The sequence below is a fragment of the Macrobrachium nipponense genome, chromosome 20, assembly GCF_015104395.2.
Source record: "Macrobrachium nipponense isolate FS-2020 chromosome 20, ASM1510439v2, whole genome shotgun sequence".
NCBI classification, from domain to species: domain Eukaryota; kingdom Metazoa; phylum Arthropoda; class Malacostraca; order Decapoda; family Palaemonidae; genus Macrobrachium; species Macrobrachium nipponense.
The window spans coordinates 34,325,332-34,343,293 of NC_061089.1; positions in this window are offsets into that span (position 1 = coordinate 34,325,332).

Consider the following 17,962-nt stretch of genomic DNA (forward strand, 5'->3'; position numbering starts at 1 on the left):
ATACCTTAGCCAAATCCCTGATTAACGTCTAACAAAAGACATCCCCCAAGGACACAGGCGTTTACGAAATCCCATGCCTGGACTGTGACCAATCTTACATCGGATTTACAGGAAAATCACTTCCCCAGAGATTAATACAGCACAAACGGTCAGTTACGTATGGACAACAGAACTCAGCTATTTTCAACCATGTAAAGGAACATAACCATAGTATAAACTGGAATTTGTCACATAATTTATATAGCAGTAACTGCTGGTACAAGAGTCAAATGATGGAATTGGCTTTGATTAGAGAGAGGCAGGTAATGAATATTTCTAAGGGAGCATGGGACACAGATGTCATCGACAAGGTTTTCATTCAACTGACGGTTAAGAAGATTAAAGGAAGATTATCAGTGGGAGTGACCTAAATTGGCTTACCTGTGGATAAACTTCTTGGAATATATACTACCTTTTCTGTAACTTTTCTCATTCATCTACCTGAAGAGGGAGACAGCAGTCTCTTAAATATAGTATTTCTCTTTCTATATTTTTGTGTTTTTATGGGCTCCTTTTATCAGATGGAATTCTGTTATAACGGAACATTTTTACCAGTCATATACATATACATATATATTATATATATATATATATATATATATATATAATATATATATATATATATATATATATATATATATATATATATATATATATATATATATATCTAATACCACACTTTTCCCTTTGTAAGAAATACTTTTACGGATGACCATATATATATATATATTATTCGCCTTACTTTTCCCATAGGAAGTAATGCTTGCATGGGCGAATATGAACCGAGTGCATTTGATTAAATCCTGCTTCCAGGTTCCTCATTCGGGAGCCGTGGGACGGTGAGTGGGGCCTTCCCGACGGCACGGGCTCTGGGAACTTCACTGGGATAGTCGGGACGCTGCAGTACGAGAAGGCCGATTTCTCGTTTCTTCTGACGCCGATTCCCATCAGAATGAGCGTCATAGAAAGCTCTCGAGTCTATTTGCAGGATCCTTTTGTCATTATATCGCTCAAGCCTGCACCGCTGCCAAAATTATTGTCCATTGCCAGGCCTCTAACAGGTAGAGTGCATAGAGTTTTTGAAGGGAATGAATTACTTAGCCCATAAATATGAGCCTTAAACAATTTTTATTGATTAACTTTCGCTTACTCAGGGAGTAAGCCTACAACTACTTTGTTGCTGTTGTTGTTGCTCTTGTTGGGGCATAGGAAAGGTCTACGGAAGAGCCTGAAAAGGTCTGGAAAAGGTGTTTTGTGTCGAGTTAAAGCTACAAGAATTTTAGGATAGAATATTTATGATTTATCTATTAGAATGAAAATATAGAAAATTAAATAATGTGCATGTTAAACAGTAACGAAATTTATTTCTAATAGAATATAGCTTATTTATTTTAATTTTCGTTGGTGAAACAAGGCTCTATTTGACCATAGATTTTAGCACATTATGATTTTCATTAAAAGTTAGGAATATAAAGTTTACAACTTATGTGTGAAGGGAAAATCTTGCATGTGTTCCGAGTAAGCTGGAGGTCGGATCAAACCTTGTTTTTAAGAACACTCAGTATAATAGCTACTAACTTATTTGTAACTACCATTTTCTTATTTATAACTTAGAATTGTGGAAACCGAAATATACTGTCATAATTTTAATGGTATCTTTTCATTTAATTATTCGGTTTCCTTAATTAATAACACAAAATATGAGCATTTATTCATACTGGAGATGGCTGGAGAGAATTTTTCATTCTACTTATAAATGTCAATTTTGCTTTCATTCATTTTGATCTATTTACATATACACTCATGAAAATTAATCATATACTATAAAATGAAAGCGTATAGCTATCGTTGCACTTAAAAACGAGTTTAGCTTACTGATTCTAAAGTGACCTTGTAATTTTTCATTAGCTTTTGATAACATCTAACCATGGAGTAAATTATCTGAACATGAATACCGACTGGCGCGATAATTACTTGCTCTTCTTTACATTCATTATTTTAGAAGACAAATTAACACACGCCACCTACTACGACGTGCTAGTACTAAACATGGCAGAAATTCCATTGGACGCCGTGTTTAGTACTAGCACCTTGGGGACAAACGTATTGTATACACCTATTTCTATATTATGTGGTGGACAAATTATATTAACTAGGAGTAGGTGACTCGTAGATATCAAGCCAAAATATCACCTATTATGGACACTTCTTTCAGTCACTTCAACAGAGGGACATCGATGTACAAATACAGTTGAGTTCATAAACGGCAACCAACGTGAGACGAAATACTTGAGATTTTGTAATTCGCAGATTCGGTATGGATTTGCGTCGTCGTTTCCGGCTTCTTGTTTGGCGTGAACTTGTGGCTGTTTGAGAAGATTGGACGAAATTTCCCTGTTGGCGAAAAATATGAGTTCCTTTACTCCATTTTCTTTGTTTGGGGTATTATACTGGAAGACCCACCAGTAAGACTACCTCGTCAGTTTTCCACTCAGGTAATGGCACAATCCTGGAGATCGTGTTCAACGCCGTCTTCTTAAGTTTCCGTAGATAATGAAATGAGAAATTGTCATCTCTTTCTTCATCGATTTGTAGCAGCATGCTCTTTTTTTTTATGTTAAGTAGAAAATATAAACACTTTACAGTGAGACTTTATGTTGATGGCAAGATAGGCATAATTTGAAAGCAGATGTCCAATTTCATGAAGTTTTTGACAAATGCATAGTGGTTTTAGCGCTAGTGTAATGCTGACGGCCTTTGGTCCTCTGAATGAGATTAAGAAGTATGAGAGCTCTGTGAAATGGTTTTTATTCTCGCTAATCTAGTCAATTCTTTACCGTCTTCGCAGTTTTTACTAGGCTGGTGGATGATTGCTTCATTTTTGCTATCATCAGCTTATAAGTCATCACTGGTCTCTCATCTGACGGTTGTCAAGAGATATAAGGCAATCAATGAAATGGAAGACCTTCTGAAAAGACCTGCTGGCTACAAGTGGGGCAGAATTCCTTTGACTGGGGCATCCTTACTCTTCTTGACGGAAAATCCAAATCCCGTCATCCGAAAAGTGGCCAGTATGATGGAGGTTAGTTTCCCCTCTCTGTTGACCTTCATATATGCTTTGTATTTGTCATTAGGATCGGGAAATTTAGTCATTCCAATGCAATAAAGGCAAATGCAATGAGTGAATGGACTGGATAAGAGAGAGAAATGAACCAAGGTCTTGAAGAAACAGTGGAAGAACAGTCATCCCTACAAACATTTTGCTGTTTCAGGTCCTTGAACCAGAAGAACATTTGAACCGAGTTCTGGCAGGCGGATACTCCTTTATCTCTCGCAAGTACTGGGCTTTAGCTGATCTCATCAAGGCAGAGAAGGAAGGACTCCCTGTACACATGAGCACAAACGATTTTCCTGTGTCATTAGGATACGGCTGGGGATTCAGGTAGGGAAGGGAGAAATTGTCCTTTCTCTCGAGAGTTGATAACTTCACAACCTCTTCCAGATGACGGGAATTATTCAGTGCTTCTCGGCATTTTTCAGTGATGATTCCAGGTTACAATTCATGGTTGACCCTGGTGAAATGAATATGGTACATTATTTACCAATATATCATCGATTGCTTTATCACTCAAACACTGTCGATAAGGACTCTTTCTAAGAATGAAATAGATTTTATTATATGTTGCCTTCACATATTCATTTAGATTAATTATAATTATGAATGCATTTCATGTTTTGTTTCCTAAAAAGAAGAAAAAATATTCTCCTAAAAATATATATATATATATATATATATATATATATATCTATATATATAATTGCTGCTGTACTTTGAATCATCATTAAATGCCCATATACCTACATTCCAAGGAAGGGATCGCCAATCAGGGAACCCATCGACAAACTCAAACAAAGACTCCTTGAAGCTGGCCTTATCGACTACTGGTTAGAAGTAATCGTCAAAGATATTGCTGACAACATGGGGAAAGGGACAGCTGGACCAACATTTGGGGGTTCTGCTGGTGCAGAGCAAGATAATGAGGTCATTTAATCTGCAGAACTGTAGCATTTGACTTGAATTTGTTGTTCTTAATGACATTTTCATCCAGCTTAGCAGATACATTTTGCAAATAGCTTGATAGACAGCTTTTAAAGTTAATTTAACTGTGGTGTTTATATTAATCCATCTTACTCATGATTTTCTTTTCAACTGACGTGATGATCTCTTACCAACAGGAAATGCGAGTATTGTCTCTGGAGCATCTTGAGGGATCCTTTTATTTGCTATTTATCGGTTCCCTTTGTGGTCTTGTCTCTTTCCTGGTGGAGCTGGCTCGTCACAAATGGTCTTCTTACTAATCGTTGTCGGAGTAAGAAAGTAGTTAGCCATTATTAGTAATAGAGCTTTTTGGCTGAATTGTTAAGAATTATTCTGAATAAATTAGTTTGTTTTTTGAATTAAAATAGATGGTGGAGCTCAATAATTTGATACCTTCATGCATGTATTGCCGAGCATATTTGACCATATGGCACTAGTTAAAATTAAAATGAAACAAGTAGTCAACTCTCTTACCTTTAGTTGCTAGTTGTCCCTCTGCAATGGAATCAAACTATATAGGCTGGGCTAATGAATCCTCGTAGATACAAAAAATATACGTTTTATTTCCCAAACTAGCTAAACATGATATGGAACAAAGTGATTAAAAATGACGTAATTTAAAGAACTAAGTCTGACCTTTAAAAGACCGTAAACTGTCATTCTACTCTCCTGAATTAGATTAAGCAATCACCCCTAAAACTCACTATCTATTTGTTTTACATTTAAATAGTCAAGACTTCTAGAGAATCCCATTCTCTTGTATAATGCCATGAACCCATCTGAAATAAAGAGACATATTCGTTATATTTCCCAACATAAAAGAAATATTAGATAAATGTATACACACTACACTTCTCTCTCTTTCCAAAGGGCAACTTTTTCTAAGTCTTTTAAGTTACCGTACCTTTTACGATGGGGCGTGTCCTGACGACCTCCGAAACCGTTCTGTGTCTTAACACTGACAAAAAGAGAGTGTCACCTTTCTCTAAGATCACGGGCGGTTGGCCCATACATTACACGCACAAACCCACACACACATCCGGTCACGCCTTTGAAATGGCATAGCGACCGAGAGTCTCACCCCTTTCATTTCAGCACCCTCCGAGGAATCTAGTGTTTGTCGCTAGGCCCTCTCTTGTCACTAAGCGGAGAAAGCTGAGATCTAACAATTCATCAGTATAATTGCTTTTTCTTTTAAGATGGCTCGGCTACCTATGTCCTTTGTGCACTCCTGCCGCACACCACATCAGCAACTAGTATATAATGGTCATAATGTTTGCAAGATAGCCTGTATAACACATATTTCGACTATCACTATGGACATCATAAACATAACCACTGGAACTGTGTAGCGTTCGCTGAAGAATAATTCATCCGTCTCTAAGATAGGCGGAACTTGTCGAATAGTTGTAGACCTAGGCTGAGCACGTGAACCATCTCAAAACAATTTGGCACGCTCCATTATTCAGCGTCTGCGACCCTCGTGAATATATCCAACACCCCCTCGTCGCCAAACTGTAGATTCGACGTCTTCTAATAAAGGAAATGTGGCCACCAACTCGTTGTCAAGGAAACATCCTGTGAATTCCATGCAAGTGCATCTCGCACCCGCCTCATAGAAGATTGTAGACTCCTGATTTGTCCCAGAACATATCCTGAGACGATCCACCGACAACATCTCATCCATTGCAAAGGCGATCCATAGCATCGCCACTCGTGTGTAGACTCGACCTCTGGCACTGTAGAACCAAGCTGTTTCCATCATCACCACCACGTGAAGTTGGGAATTCTCTAAAGTCATCGTGTGTCTGTATTTGAAAAGTCTACATGATCATAGAAAAACTAAAGTCTTGCTTTACCACACAAATCTGTCATTAACCAATATACCCAATCTCATAGTAAACTATTAAAAATTCCTCACTAAACAAAATATTATCTTTACCCACTGAATCCTCACAAGTAATCCTATATCTGATAAACATACTATCAAGAAAAAAAAACCCGTAATGTCTAACAGCAAAACCCTTTTACTGTTCATATAATTACCCTCCATGAAATATAATGCCGGACACCCCTTCTATCTAACTCTTATACCCCAATAAATTATACCTCCTGTCTAAAATAGAAATGCTATGTAAAGCTTAACCCCGATTACGAACAACCCTCGTAGGAAAAAAAAATTATAATAATAATAATAATTAATTTTCCCCATTACAAAATGTACACATATATATAATCCAGCGCTTTCTCCATTACATACATGTCCATGGAAAGTCATAATCAACATCTCTGAAAGCAATGCAAATCTCCGAGTAATCAACTCCAAAAGGAAAGATCAGCAACCGGACTCATCACAGCATTATCAGCAAAAATCCACCTGTGAATACTTCATGTGCTCAAATCGCACTATAAATGTATCTAGTCAGACTTGCAACCTCAGAAATCATTATTCTCCAAATAGCCCAAAAGTTCTATACTGACACTGTATAACCACATTTCACAGAATTATCCCTAGGATATCACCAAAGGTACCCAAAAATTGTCCTTGAAAACATAACTCATCCATGATACTACCACAAGTATATAAAACCGCATAACTACTTTGTCGGGATATAAACCACAGAAAACCACAATTCACCCATTATATACCGCCAAATATAACCACTGGTGAAATAAAACACAAGCTCTTCACCAAAACCCATAAAACCCCTATAACCCCCTCTTGGCTCATAAAAGCTCAGATCACTGCCAAAAAAAATATAACCACAAGAAAAACCACCGCCAAAGATTATAGCCACAAAAAAAAAACTTAGCTCCCCCAAAAAAATCCACCGACCAAAAACACCGCAAAAATTCAGCCCCAAAACCCAATACACACAGGAACTACCATGTATTTATTATCATATTTTTCAGCTTGACAGAAATTCGCCATATTTTCAAACCAACTTTCCACGTAATCTTACGCCAAAATGCAGCAGTATGTGCATAATAAGAAAAATAGTAGAAGAAATGAAAGAGAAAAAAAAACATTTAACACATTTCACCATAAATCTGCAAAAACCAGACAAAAAAAATGCAACTGCACGACATTATATTAGTTACCACAGCCAACTCTTTTCAGTTTTGATATATGTGTTAATTTCGACCGACCTGTTTTTTCCTCTAAGACTACAAATCTGTTTCCAATCTTTTCCTCAATGACTCAAAAAGGACCCTCAAATTTCCGACCCAATTTGTAGTTTAGCTCGTTTCTCACGTTGATTTTTAAAAATACCTTGTCTCCGACATTGATCTTGGGATCAGATGTTTTGCTATTACTTCTCTCTACCATCTCTCTCTCGCTGTAGATATCAATGATTCGATCGTATCCTCCCCATGATGAGGTATAGTTAACAGATCGAATATGCCTCGTGCTGGGCAACCAAACAAAGCTTCAAATGGAGACATTTTAATGGAATCACTAACCATAGTGTTAATACTATGTCTAACAATATCAATATATCTGTCCCAATTCTTATCATTACCACCTACAGTCTTCCTGAGAGCTTCAAGCACTTTCCTGTTTGCTCGTTCACACAACCCATTAGCTTCAGGTCTGTATGGAATAATTGTTACTTTCTATATCCCCATGACTAAACTCGCATATCTAGACTCACAAAAATTTCCCAGGATATCCATATGTATTCTCTGAAAAGGTCTACTTGGTATTGGATATGACCCTAATTTGCACGAAGTTATCCTTGCAGGTTTGCATGCATTGCATACTGTACATTTTTTCACAAAATTTTCCACATCTTTTCCCATGTTTTTCCAAGTGTATTTAGCACACACCTCATTAAACGTTTTTTTCTATCCCCAAGTGCGGACTACCGAACCTGCAATGTACTATATCCAAAACCACTGGAATTAGGACTTTTTGAATTACGATCTGTGTCGTATCTCCTTTACTTTCTCTAGTTCTCAATTTATATTTAATTTTCCTGACCAATGATTACCTTCTAACTCTAAACCCGAAAAAGGTAACTTATAACGTTTCCTGACTAATTCCCTTCTAAGAAACGCTTTTGCGTCTGCCAGAATCTCATCTTCATCCTGCCTTTGCTCATGAGACCCATGTTCCATTGTATAGACTCGCTAGTGACTTGCGCAACTTGAAATCCTTCCATGTCATAAAAACTTCTACTAAGGGCGTCCGCAACTACATTTAATTTGCCTTCTATATATTTGAGCTTTGCATCGAAATCTCTGATAGTTAAAAACCAACGAGCTCTTTTAGGCGACAAATTGGGCTTATTAAAAAGATCGAATAATGGTTTGTGGTCTGTAAGGACTCCTACTTTATTCCCCATCAGTAGCATTTTAAAATTAATCAAACTTGATACTATTGCAAAGGCTTCTTTATCTATGGTAGCCATTGAGCTCTCATTGCTGCCCTTTGTCCTGAACTTCCTGCTATAAAAGGCTATGGGATGGAATTTCCCATCAAACTTTTGCATAAGGCAAGCACCTTCTATACCCTCCTGGCTGGCATCAGTCACTAATGTGAAAGGTTTGCTGAAATCTGGAAACTTCAGAATGGGGGGATTCATTAACGCGTCCTTAAGCTTTTGAAAACTCTCAGACTGGGGTTTCCCCCATTGGAATTGAACGTCTTTCCGCAATATATCTGTTAGGGGAGCTGCTATATTAGAAAACTCTTTCACAAACCTCCTAAAGAAACCGGCGATACCCAGGAATAACTTAATTTCTTTCTTTGATCTCGGGGTGCGAAAATTCGCTATTGCTTTGACCTTATCGTCATTTACTCTAACCCCTTCCTTGGATATGACATGGCTTAGATATGTGGTTTGCTTTTTCAAGAATGAACACTTAGCTAGCTTAATTTTTAACCCCGCTAATCTAAGCCCCTTAAGTACTTCTGTAAGCACTTCCAGGTGTTGCACGATCGTGTCTGTTGCTACCAAAATATCATCCATATATACAAAACATTTTTACCCAATAACCCGTGCAAAACTGTATTTACCAACCTGGTAAAAGTCATCGGCCTGCCCAACAAACCAAACGGCATTCGTGTAAATTCATAGTGTCCCTTGGGCACTGAAAAAGCCGTATATTCCTTACTACTTTCACTAAGAGGGACCTGCAGAAAACCCTGTGCCAGATCAATTGAGCTATAAATATTATGTCCCCCGATTCCTACAAAAAGATCTGGTATGCACGCGACTGGATAACGGTCAGGGATTGTCTTTTCATTTAAACATCTAAAATCGACGCATACATGGACAGAACCGTCCTTCTTAGGCACTGCTAACAAGGGAAAGTTGTATAGAGACAAACTAGGCCTAATGATTCCTTCTTTCCATTTATTACCCCTTTCTCTGCCTGTTCTCTGATTTTGAAAGGTATGCGATATGCAGGAATATAAATAGGTTTTGTGCCACTCTCCAAATTTACCTTATGCTCTAACACATTAGTCAATCCCAGTTTATCACCTTGTAACGTTACTTTATCCCCAAATTCTGCCAAGAGCTCGCATTCCGCTTCAACATGCTCACTATAATCAGCATTAGCTAAATGTTCTCTAAATATTCGTTTCCTTGATTGCATTTCTGCCTCTGAAAATTCAGGTTTCCCCTCTACGATAGCCACTGAACCACTGTCACTACTCCAATCTTGGAGATCCAATACATATGTATTCCTTTGGTATTTCCTAACTGTATCATTACAGTTTAATAATTCTAACCATGTAAACCCAGTTTTTGATACACTGTTCACTGATGCCATGCTAATAATCCCTCTTAGCTTCTCATTACCTGCAATAACACACACATCCGCCGGTTTTCTCACTTCCCTCAACTTGTCTTTTACCATAGTCTTTGAATCTGGCATTAACACAACATCCTCAGATAAAACACCTTTATATTTGTGGTTAGTAGTACCTCCCCATTCCACGATCCCATAAACATCACCACCCTTGGTTCTCATTACATCCACCCCATTGTTAGTATCAGAAATAATATCAATATTAGTATCAGTATCACCACCCATGATACCATTGTCACATTCACCAAAATTGTTACCACCGTGGACACCGATATCCCGCATTGCATCACTGGAGTTATTCCCCGTATCACCAGTGTGGGTTTTAATACTACCACTCCCCATAACCCCAGTATCATCACCGTTAGCACCGCCAAACACATCCCCTTTTTCAATAATCTCTATATCCTCAGTTCTAATCACGTCCTCATAAGGAAGAAAAACACCAGGTATTCCAATCGTTATCCCATTAACACCTGCATGGATAGAAATCTTGTGTCTCCTACGCAGGATGACCTAGCAAAAGTCTGTTGTCCAACGCAATCCCTTTTATAACCAAAAATGGTTCTATTAATACTCTGCCACCGAGAGGAAACTGTATTTGAACATAACCCAGGGTGTTTAATCTATGGGCTTACATGTACATCACACACCGTCTCCGTTGAGGGTTTCAAAGGTTAATGGGAAAACATGGATTGATACAAATTGTGATTCATCAAGTTTATGCTTATGCCAGTATCTATAAATATTGGGATATCAATGTCCTCCACTGTTGCGTAAACTATAGGCCTGGGCTCTGGGGCGTCCCCCACGAGACCACAATGGCACGTACTAATCATCTGTACCCTTTTCGTTGATCGGCCTTCCAAAAAATTTCGCTGATCCCTTTGCCCTCCTAAATGACCCGCCTGGGAAGTTCTCATATTATAACTCCCAGAACTTTGAGGTGTAGGCCTTGCATCTTTCCGTATCTGAGATGGACAAGATAGCCAACAGTGATCCGCACTCTTACACATTCCACAATATTTAACTCTACACATTTTCTTTGGGTGCCCTGGTTTATCACAATTGAAGCAACGCAACTGCTGTTGCCTTTGATCGATCGATCTTCTGTTATATTCAACTTTTGCACACAAACGGGGAGAAGAAAATTCTTTGTCTCTTTGCACCGTATTTCTCGGGCCGGTCCCATTAAAAAATGTACTATCTACAGTGGGACATCTAGACATATGTTTCTGAATTTGGGGATAAATTAATTCTTCGTCTGATGTAGGTTCAATCTTTTCATCAAAACTATCCACTATTGCATATGGGACATCGTGTAAGAGCATCGCAAAGTGGATCAGTTTATGTAAATTGTCAAGTGAGACACTACCCCCTTTAACCCACTTAGATGTTTTCAATTTTTCTATCCATTCTCCCCCTGAGTCAAAAAGTTTTGAACTATGTTCTACGAGGCTAGCTGTGCCTTTTCGTATTTTATATAGTCCTCTGAGATCTCTCACCATATCCCCGTGTTCCTTTGAACCATAAGCTGCTCTTAAAAATGCTTGCAAATCAGCCCAGGTCTGATATTTTGCATATTGAAAACTCCTGCAACGATAGGAAAGATCACCCTTATTGAAATCTAACAAAGCTTTCGCTTCTCTGAATGCCTCTACATCATCTGTTATCCCTTTTGCACTTAAATAATTATTTACACCTTCAATAAAGATTTGTACTGGCTGCAAAAGAACTCCATCCACCACTCCACGAAATGGACTCATGCATGCACTAACATTCATAACGCGGTGAAGCAGAGTCGTCATACTACTTGCGTCTGCCATTTTGCTCTCTTTACGAAAGTTCTTATGCTTTATGATACTCCTCGACCTCAATAACATTAATGTATTTATACACACACAAATCCCAATCCAGAAAAATTAATACAAACATCCCCCAACAAAAAACAAAAAAAAAAACAAACATGCACCACACCCAGTTAATCACCCTATGAACAGCTGTTAATATTCAATACAAGGTCGTGCCGGGAAAAACAAAAAAAAAGACAGGGAGAAGATAAAATAAAAAGAGTTCGAGAGAGAAAACGCTTCGTTCAGCAAATCATCCACCCTGCCTCTCTCAGACGCTCCAACAACCCCCCCCCCCCCCCACCCTCTCTCTCTCTCTCTCTCTCTCTCTCTCTCTCTCTCTCTCAGACACTCGCCTCTCTCTCCCTCCAGGGCGTAAATCACAATCATCAAATATCCCTGCTTATGTTGCCACAGAACCCCCCAGTTTCCGCCGAATCTCAAGGGACATCAAAAACAAAAATACACTTTTGAGCATATTAATCACCAATAAAAAAAGAAAAAAAAGAAAGAAAGGCAACAATGAAATTACACTCACATCTTCATATGACCGGAGCCCAAACTTGTATACCCATTGCAAATATGTGTAACTTATTCACCACACCCGATAAACACTTTAATATGCCAAAAATTAAACTTTAATTCCCGAAACATCGAAACACAAGTTTTCACAAAGTGCTAGCTAAAGACACTGGCTCCAGCGCAGAGAGACACACACAGCCCTGAACCCTGAGAGTGCTTAGACCCTTAACTCAGCAAAAATCCCGAGTTGCCTGTGATATAATTACAACCCTTTTCCCCAAAAAATATATGCTTAAACTAACTATAGTCTCTTTGAAAGCGTATCTACAGCCTATAAAAAGCTTTTTACCCACTGCCACCACCTATTGCTGAGCATATTCGACCATACGGCACTAGTTAAAATTAAAATGAAACAAGTAGGCAACTCTCTTACCTTTAGTTGCTAGTTATCCCTCTGCAATGGAATCAAACTATATAGGCTGGGCTAATGAATCCTCGTAGATACAAAAAATATACTTTTTATTTCCCAAACTAGCTAAACATGATATGGAACAAAGTAATTAAAAATGATGTAATTTAAAGAACTAAGTCTGACCCTTCAAGACTGTAAACTGTGATTCTACTCTCCTGAATTAGATTAAGCAATCACCCCTAAAACTCACTATCTATTTGTTTTACATTTAAATAGTCAAGTCTTTTAGAGAATCCCATTCTCTTGTATAATGCCATGAACCCATCTGAAATAAAGAGACATGTTCATTATATTTCCCAACATAAAAGAAATATTAAATAAATGTATCTTTTTTCAAAGGGCAACTTTTTCTAAGTCTTTTAAGTTACCGTACCTTTTACAATGGGGCGTGTCCTAACGACCTCCGAAACCATTCTGTGTCTTAACACTGGCAAAAAGAGAGTGTCACCTTTCTCTAAGATCACGGGCGGTTGGCCCATACATTACACGCACAAACCCACACACACATCCGGTCACGCCTTTGAAATGGCATAGCAACCGAGAGTCTCACCCAGGCTCTAAAGGGTCATCAGCCTTATATTGCAAGGTCACCGATTCTGACAGTTCTTTCATTTCAGCATCCTCCGAGGAATCCAGTGTTTGTCGCTAGGCCCTCTCTTGTCACTAAGTGGAGAAAGCTGAGATCTAACAATTCACCGATATATTTGCTTTTTCTTTTAAGACATGCAAATCTATTTTGTGACCTATATATATGTAGAATCTGCTGGTAACTTTTTACCAGCAAATCATAATACAAATGTAATATGATTTGCTGACAACCTTCCTTATCTCCTATGTAGTGCATGAAAATGTTAATTTATATATCATTTTCATATATGTTACAGAACATGTAGTCTATGCATATGCAATAAATTTACTAGGCTGTAAACTTGCAGAGGAGCAAGGTGCCATTAGGTTTAACTTATGAATATCACAAAGTGGAAAGGAAAAATCTTAAGGAATGAGAGTGTAAAGCTATCATTGTAATTTCTGATGCAGCCCTTTATTGTGACGTACATATACGACGTCAAAAACATTAAGTCAAGTAACTGTTCCTATTCTTTATATGTTGTAACCTCACGCTGCATTTTGTTAAGTCTGTGTGTCACGTATTTCACGAAATCCTGCACATCATACTATAATGGGCGTAATATCTGTCTGTCTGTCTGTCTGTCTGTCTCTGTCTGTCATTCAATCACGGCCAAACGGCTGGTCAGATGGTCATAAAACTTGGCAGGGTTATGGTGGGGACCCCTAAGATGGTTTGTAATGGGATTTCGTACAACCTACCCCCCTCCTTTGTAGGGGGTGAGGGTGAGAAGGGATTCCCTGAAACGGAGCTGTTTCTGACCGTGAAACGAGGCTGGTTATTCCCGTAGACTTAGTTGCTTTACAATTTTTCAAACATATTTTCTGTACAACTTCCCCAGAGAAAGTCGCGAATATTTCAGCTTGGACACAATAGAAGATGAAAATTATCATCAATATCCGCAAGATTTTTTGAATAACTTAAATCCATCGGGACTGCCAGTGCACAAAATAACGTTGAAGAAGTACTGCCCAGTAATGTTGCTTCGGAATTTCGATCCTGCCAATGGACATAATAAAAAGGAAACTGACAAGTTCCTACAATCTACTCTTTTTTGGAAGACACAGCATCATAAGAGCATTTATCAGTAGCCATTTATCAGTAGCATTTATCAGTTGCGCCTTTGCAGTAACATAATGAAAAGAATGATACTTTATTATTTGTATCACCGTGCAAAGTAATTGACAAAGAAACGAACCAATCAAGATCCCTGTTCCGTTAAATGAAAGTCACCGACAAGAGAGAGAGAGAGAGAGAGAGAGAGAGAGAGAGAGAGAGAGAGAGAGAGAGAGAGAGAGAGAGCCATTTAACGACATTAATGCACTACAATTTTATAATTTTATCTTGCTATCGAAAAATGAGAGAGAGAAAGAGAGAGGAGATAATTTGTGATTTGAGAGCTAAGTAATCCGATAATCCCATCACCGTCTTTGTTACTTGACTTACATTGAGAGAGAGAGAGAGAGAGAGAGAGAGAGAGAGAGAGAGAGAGAGAGAGAGAATCATTAAACGAGGGTAAACAATAATGAATACGAACTTCTTTACGTTCATTGATCGTCCCTTCACTTACTTTAAGAGAGAGAGAGAGAGAGAGAGAGAGAGAGAGAGAGAGAGAGAGAGAGAGAGAGAGACTATTCGTATAATCGCCCTTATTTTAATATTGCTGAACAAAAAGTACATATAAATTTTTCACTTCTGCACCCGTATTTTATCACTCATCGTAGATGGGTAAGTTTGCTATTATATTTAATATCCCTAAGAAAAATATGTCTTGAATCCTTTCTTTTATAAATAAATGCAATGGCCAGATTATTTATGAGGGATATCACATTCGATTATGATTATCAGTCTCAAAATCAATCAAACTTTGCCGAGTTGCTAAACTATGGAAGGGAAAATGTTCAATGAAATTAAACTCATGTTCCATGATTGCTTTTCTTCCCTGCTGATCATTTACTGGCGTAATCATGATACCTCTTCTCTTTTTTTCAGAAAAAATAACAAAAGCCAGAATCTAAATAACTTCTGTTTAAATAAAGCTTATTCATACGGAAACTGTCATTGCTTTACTCACAATTTAATAAAGGTTAAACCTTTTGTTTTGCTCTCCAATAAGAATAATTGGAAATTATAATCTATTTCATAGGAATGTATTGATGTGTATTTCCAGCATAATACAATGAACGTGAAAAAACCTATTTTGTTCCGGTTGCTGAAACAGTGGTTTTCATTACATTTCATTTCATTTCATTCCATTCCATGGAACTAGCCTACAGGGGGCCATTTACTTGAAATTAAAGATTACAAAGAATAACTAGAAGGTAATGGGAAATAAAGAAAGAAGGGCATAGCTGTTAGAAAAGAAAAAACAATTAACAAATACTGAATAAATATATAAAAATGTGAGTAATTTATCAAAATGAAAAAAAGATTTTATTTATGGTAGAAATAATTTGCATTTTCTTTTGAACCTTTGAAGTTCCAGTTGCACGAAATCCTCAGGGAGACTGTTCCACAATCCATGGGTAATAGGAATAGCGACCCTCTGGAAATGAGTTCTATAGCGAGGCACACTTACTGTTTATTGGTAATGTTGTTCAGCAAACCTTGTTGCTCTCGGAACGAAAAGATTGTGAACGTAAAAGATTTCTTTTAAAACGCAACTTATCAAGGTTTATATTATGGCTTAAAAATAAGGTTTTCTGCAACTTCTGAGAGCACGAGAAGGATAGAAATTGGCCTGAAGTCTGCAGATATGCCACTCTATGGAACAATAATACTACGTCGACCTAAAGTTCCATAGATTGCACTGATTTTGGGAGACAACACTAGAAACCATTAAAAAAAACTAAGGGAAAGAACTATCAGGATCTATTTGGTTTCGCAAATAATGCTGTTCACGGTATACCTACTAGATCGTTAACATATTCCGACGTCTTTAGGCACCTTGAACCAAGCTTGAACAACGTTTGTTCTATGTCGTTTTCATCCCCCATGTTCCCCTACATTCATTAACTAAGCAGATGAGGTATTTGTATATAAGCATTCCGCATCGTTCGTCCCCGTGAATACGAAAGCCACCAGGAATTGGGGCGTCAAATGTATTTCGCCGTGCTTAGTACGAGTCCCTGGGGGTTAATTACAGTCGTCCCAATAAATATTACTTAAAATTCTTGTTCGGGAGGTAAAACTGCATAGAAAAACCGTAACTGCCATAGTCTAGGTCGCCGCGGAATAGTAATATAGATCTACCGCAGATAATACAAATAGTGATGTAACTGAAATTAATCAGTGATTTATACCAATTTGCATCATCCCTATTATGCGAGTCAATACTCAAATCCTAATGGGAAAATGGACTATTAAATAGAATAGTTATCAACTTAATTCAACTCGTTTTCTTTTTTTTCTTCTTAGTATCATAGAAAACTAAGAAATGGGTAACCAAGTTGTTGTGTATCCGTTCCTATATGAGTCGATAAATGATGATGTCTCTCTTGATTTTTAAGTAACATAGGATACGATAGAACATAAATTTTAATCGTTTATAAATCATATATGATGAACAATAGAAACACTTATTAAATTAGCAAATAATAAAACACCTAATGCTCATGTACAAAACTTGATTAGTAGTTCAAGCAAATTTTTAGATACTAGGTATACCATTTAAGCAGGTTCAAAACTCAAATATGTGATATAAACTGGCGTTGCCCTTTATCTTTTTGCCTAATTACTTGTCTCATGAAAATAATTAGTTCATTCCGAATTCTAATAACTATATTAAAGCATGAAAGTTTGCAATGGTTGGAGATGTATTAGAGGCAGAAGAGCTTTGTTTAGTTCGGATGCCAGAAACTAGAAACTAAAATCTCCTCTCCAGGTCTTCTTTGAGGGCCATAATTTCAAGAGAAACATCGTTTAGTGCAAAATTGTCGATTTGTGATGCAGTACATCAAAGTGTTTGGTTTTAATCCCAACAGATTCCGAAAATTAAATTTCTGAACAAAAATAGACTCTCGAGAAGGATAAACTCATAATCCGCCATAATTACACAGTTTAGATAAACGAGTGGCATACATCTAAGAACATAAAATTATCATTATGATGATTCATTATGAACGGTTCTTCCGGTACTCCGCCAATTCTGCTAATACTCAAGCCATGATGCAGTATATAATTCTAGTCGTCTTTTCTTAATCATGTTTGTTAAAATTAACTTCATGTTTTAATATTCCATTTTCTGTAATTGGAGCATTGACCAGAGACAGGAACAAAAGATTAATGACTACATAAAGTTTAACTTCTATCTTTTCATCCTAACTTCTTTTAATGATTTCCTAATCAACCACAAACCTTCTGGCACTCTTGTTACTTAATTCGCATCCTTTCGTTGACCAAAGGTAATGCTAGTACAGATTTTGCTTTTATTCGGAAAAGTTATATATATATATATATATATATATATATATAGATATATATATATTATATATATATATATATAGATATATATATATATATAACATATTATA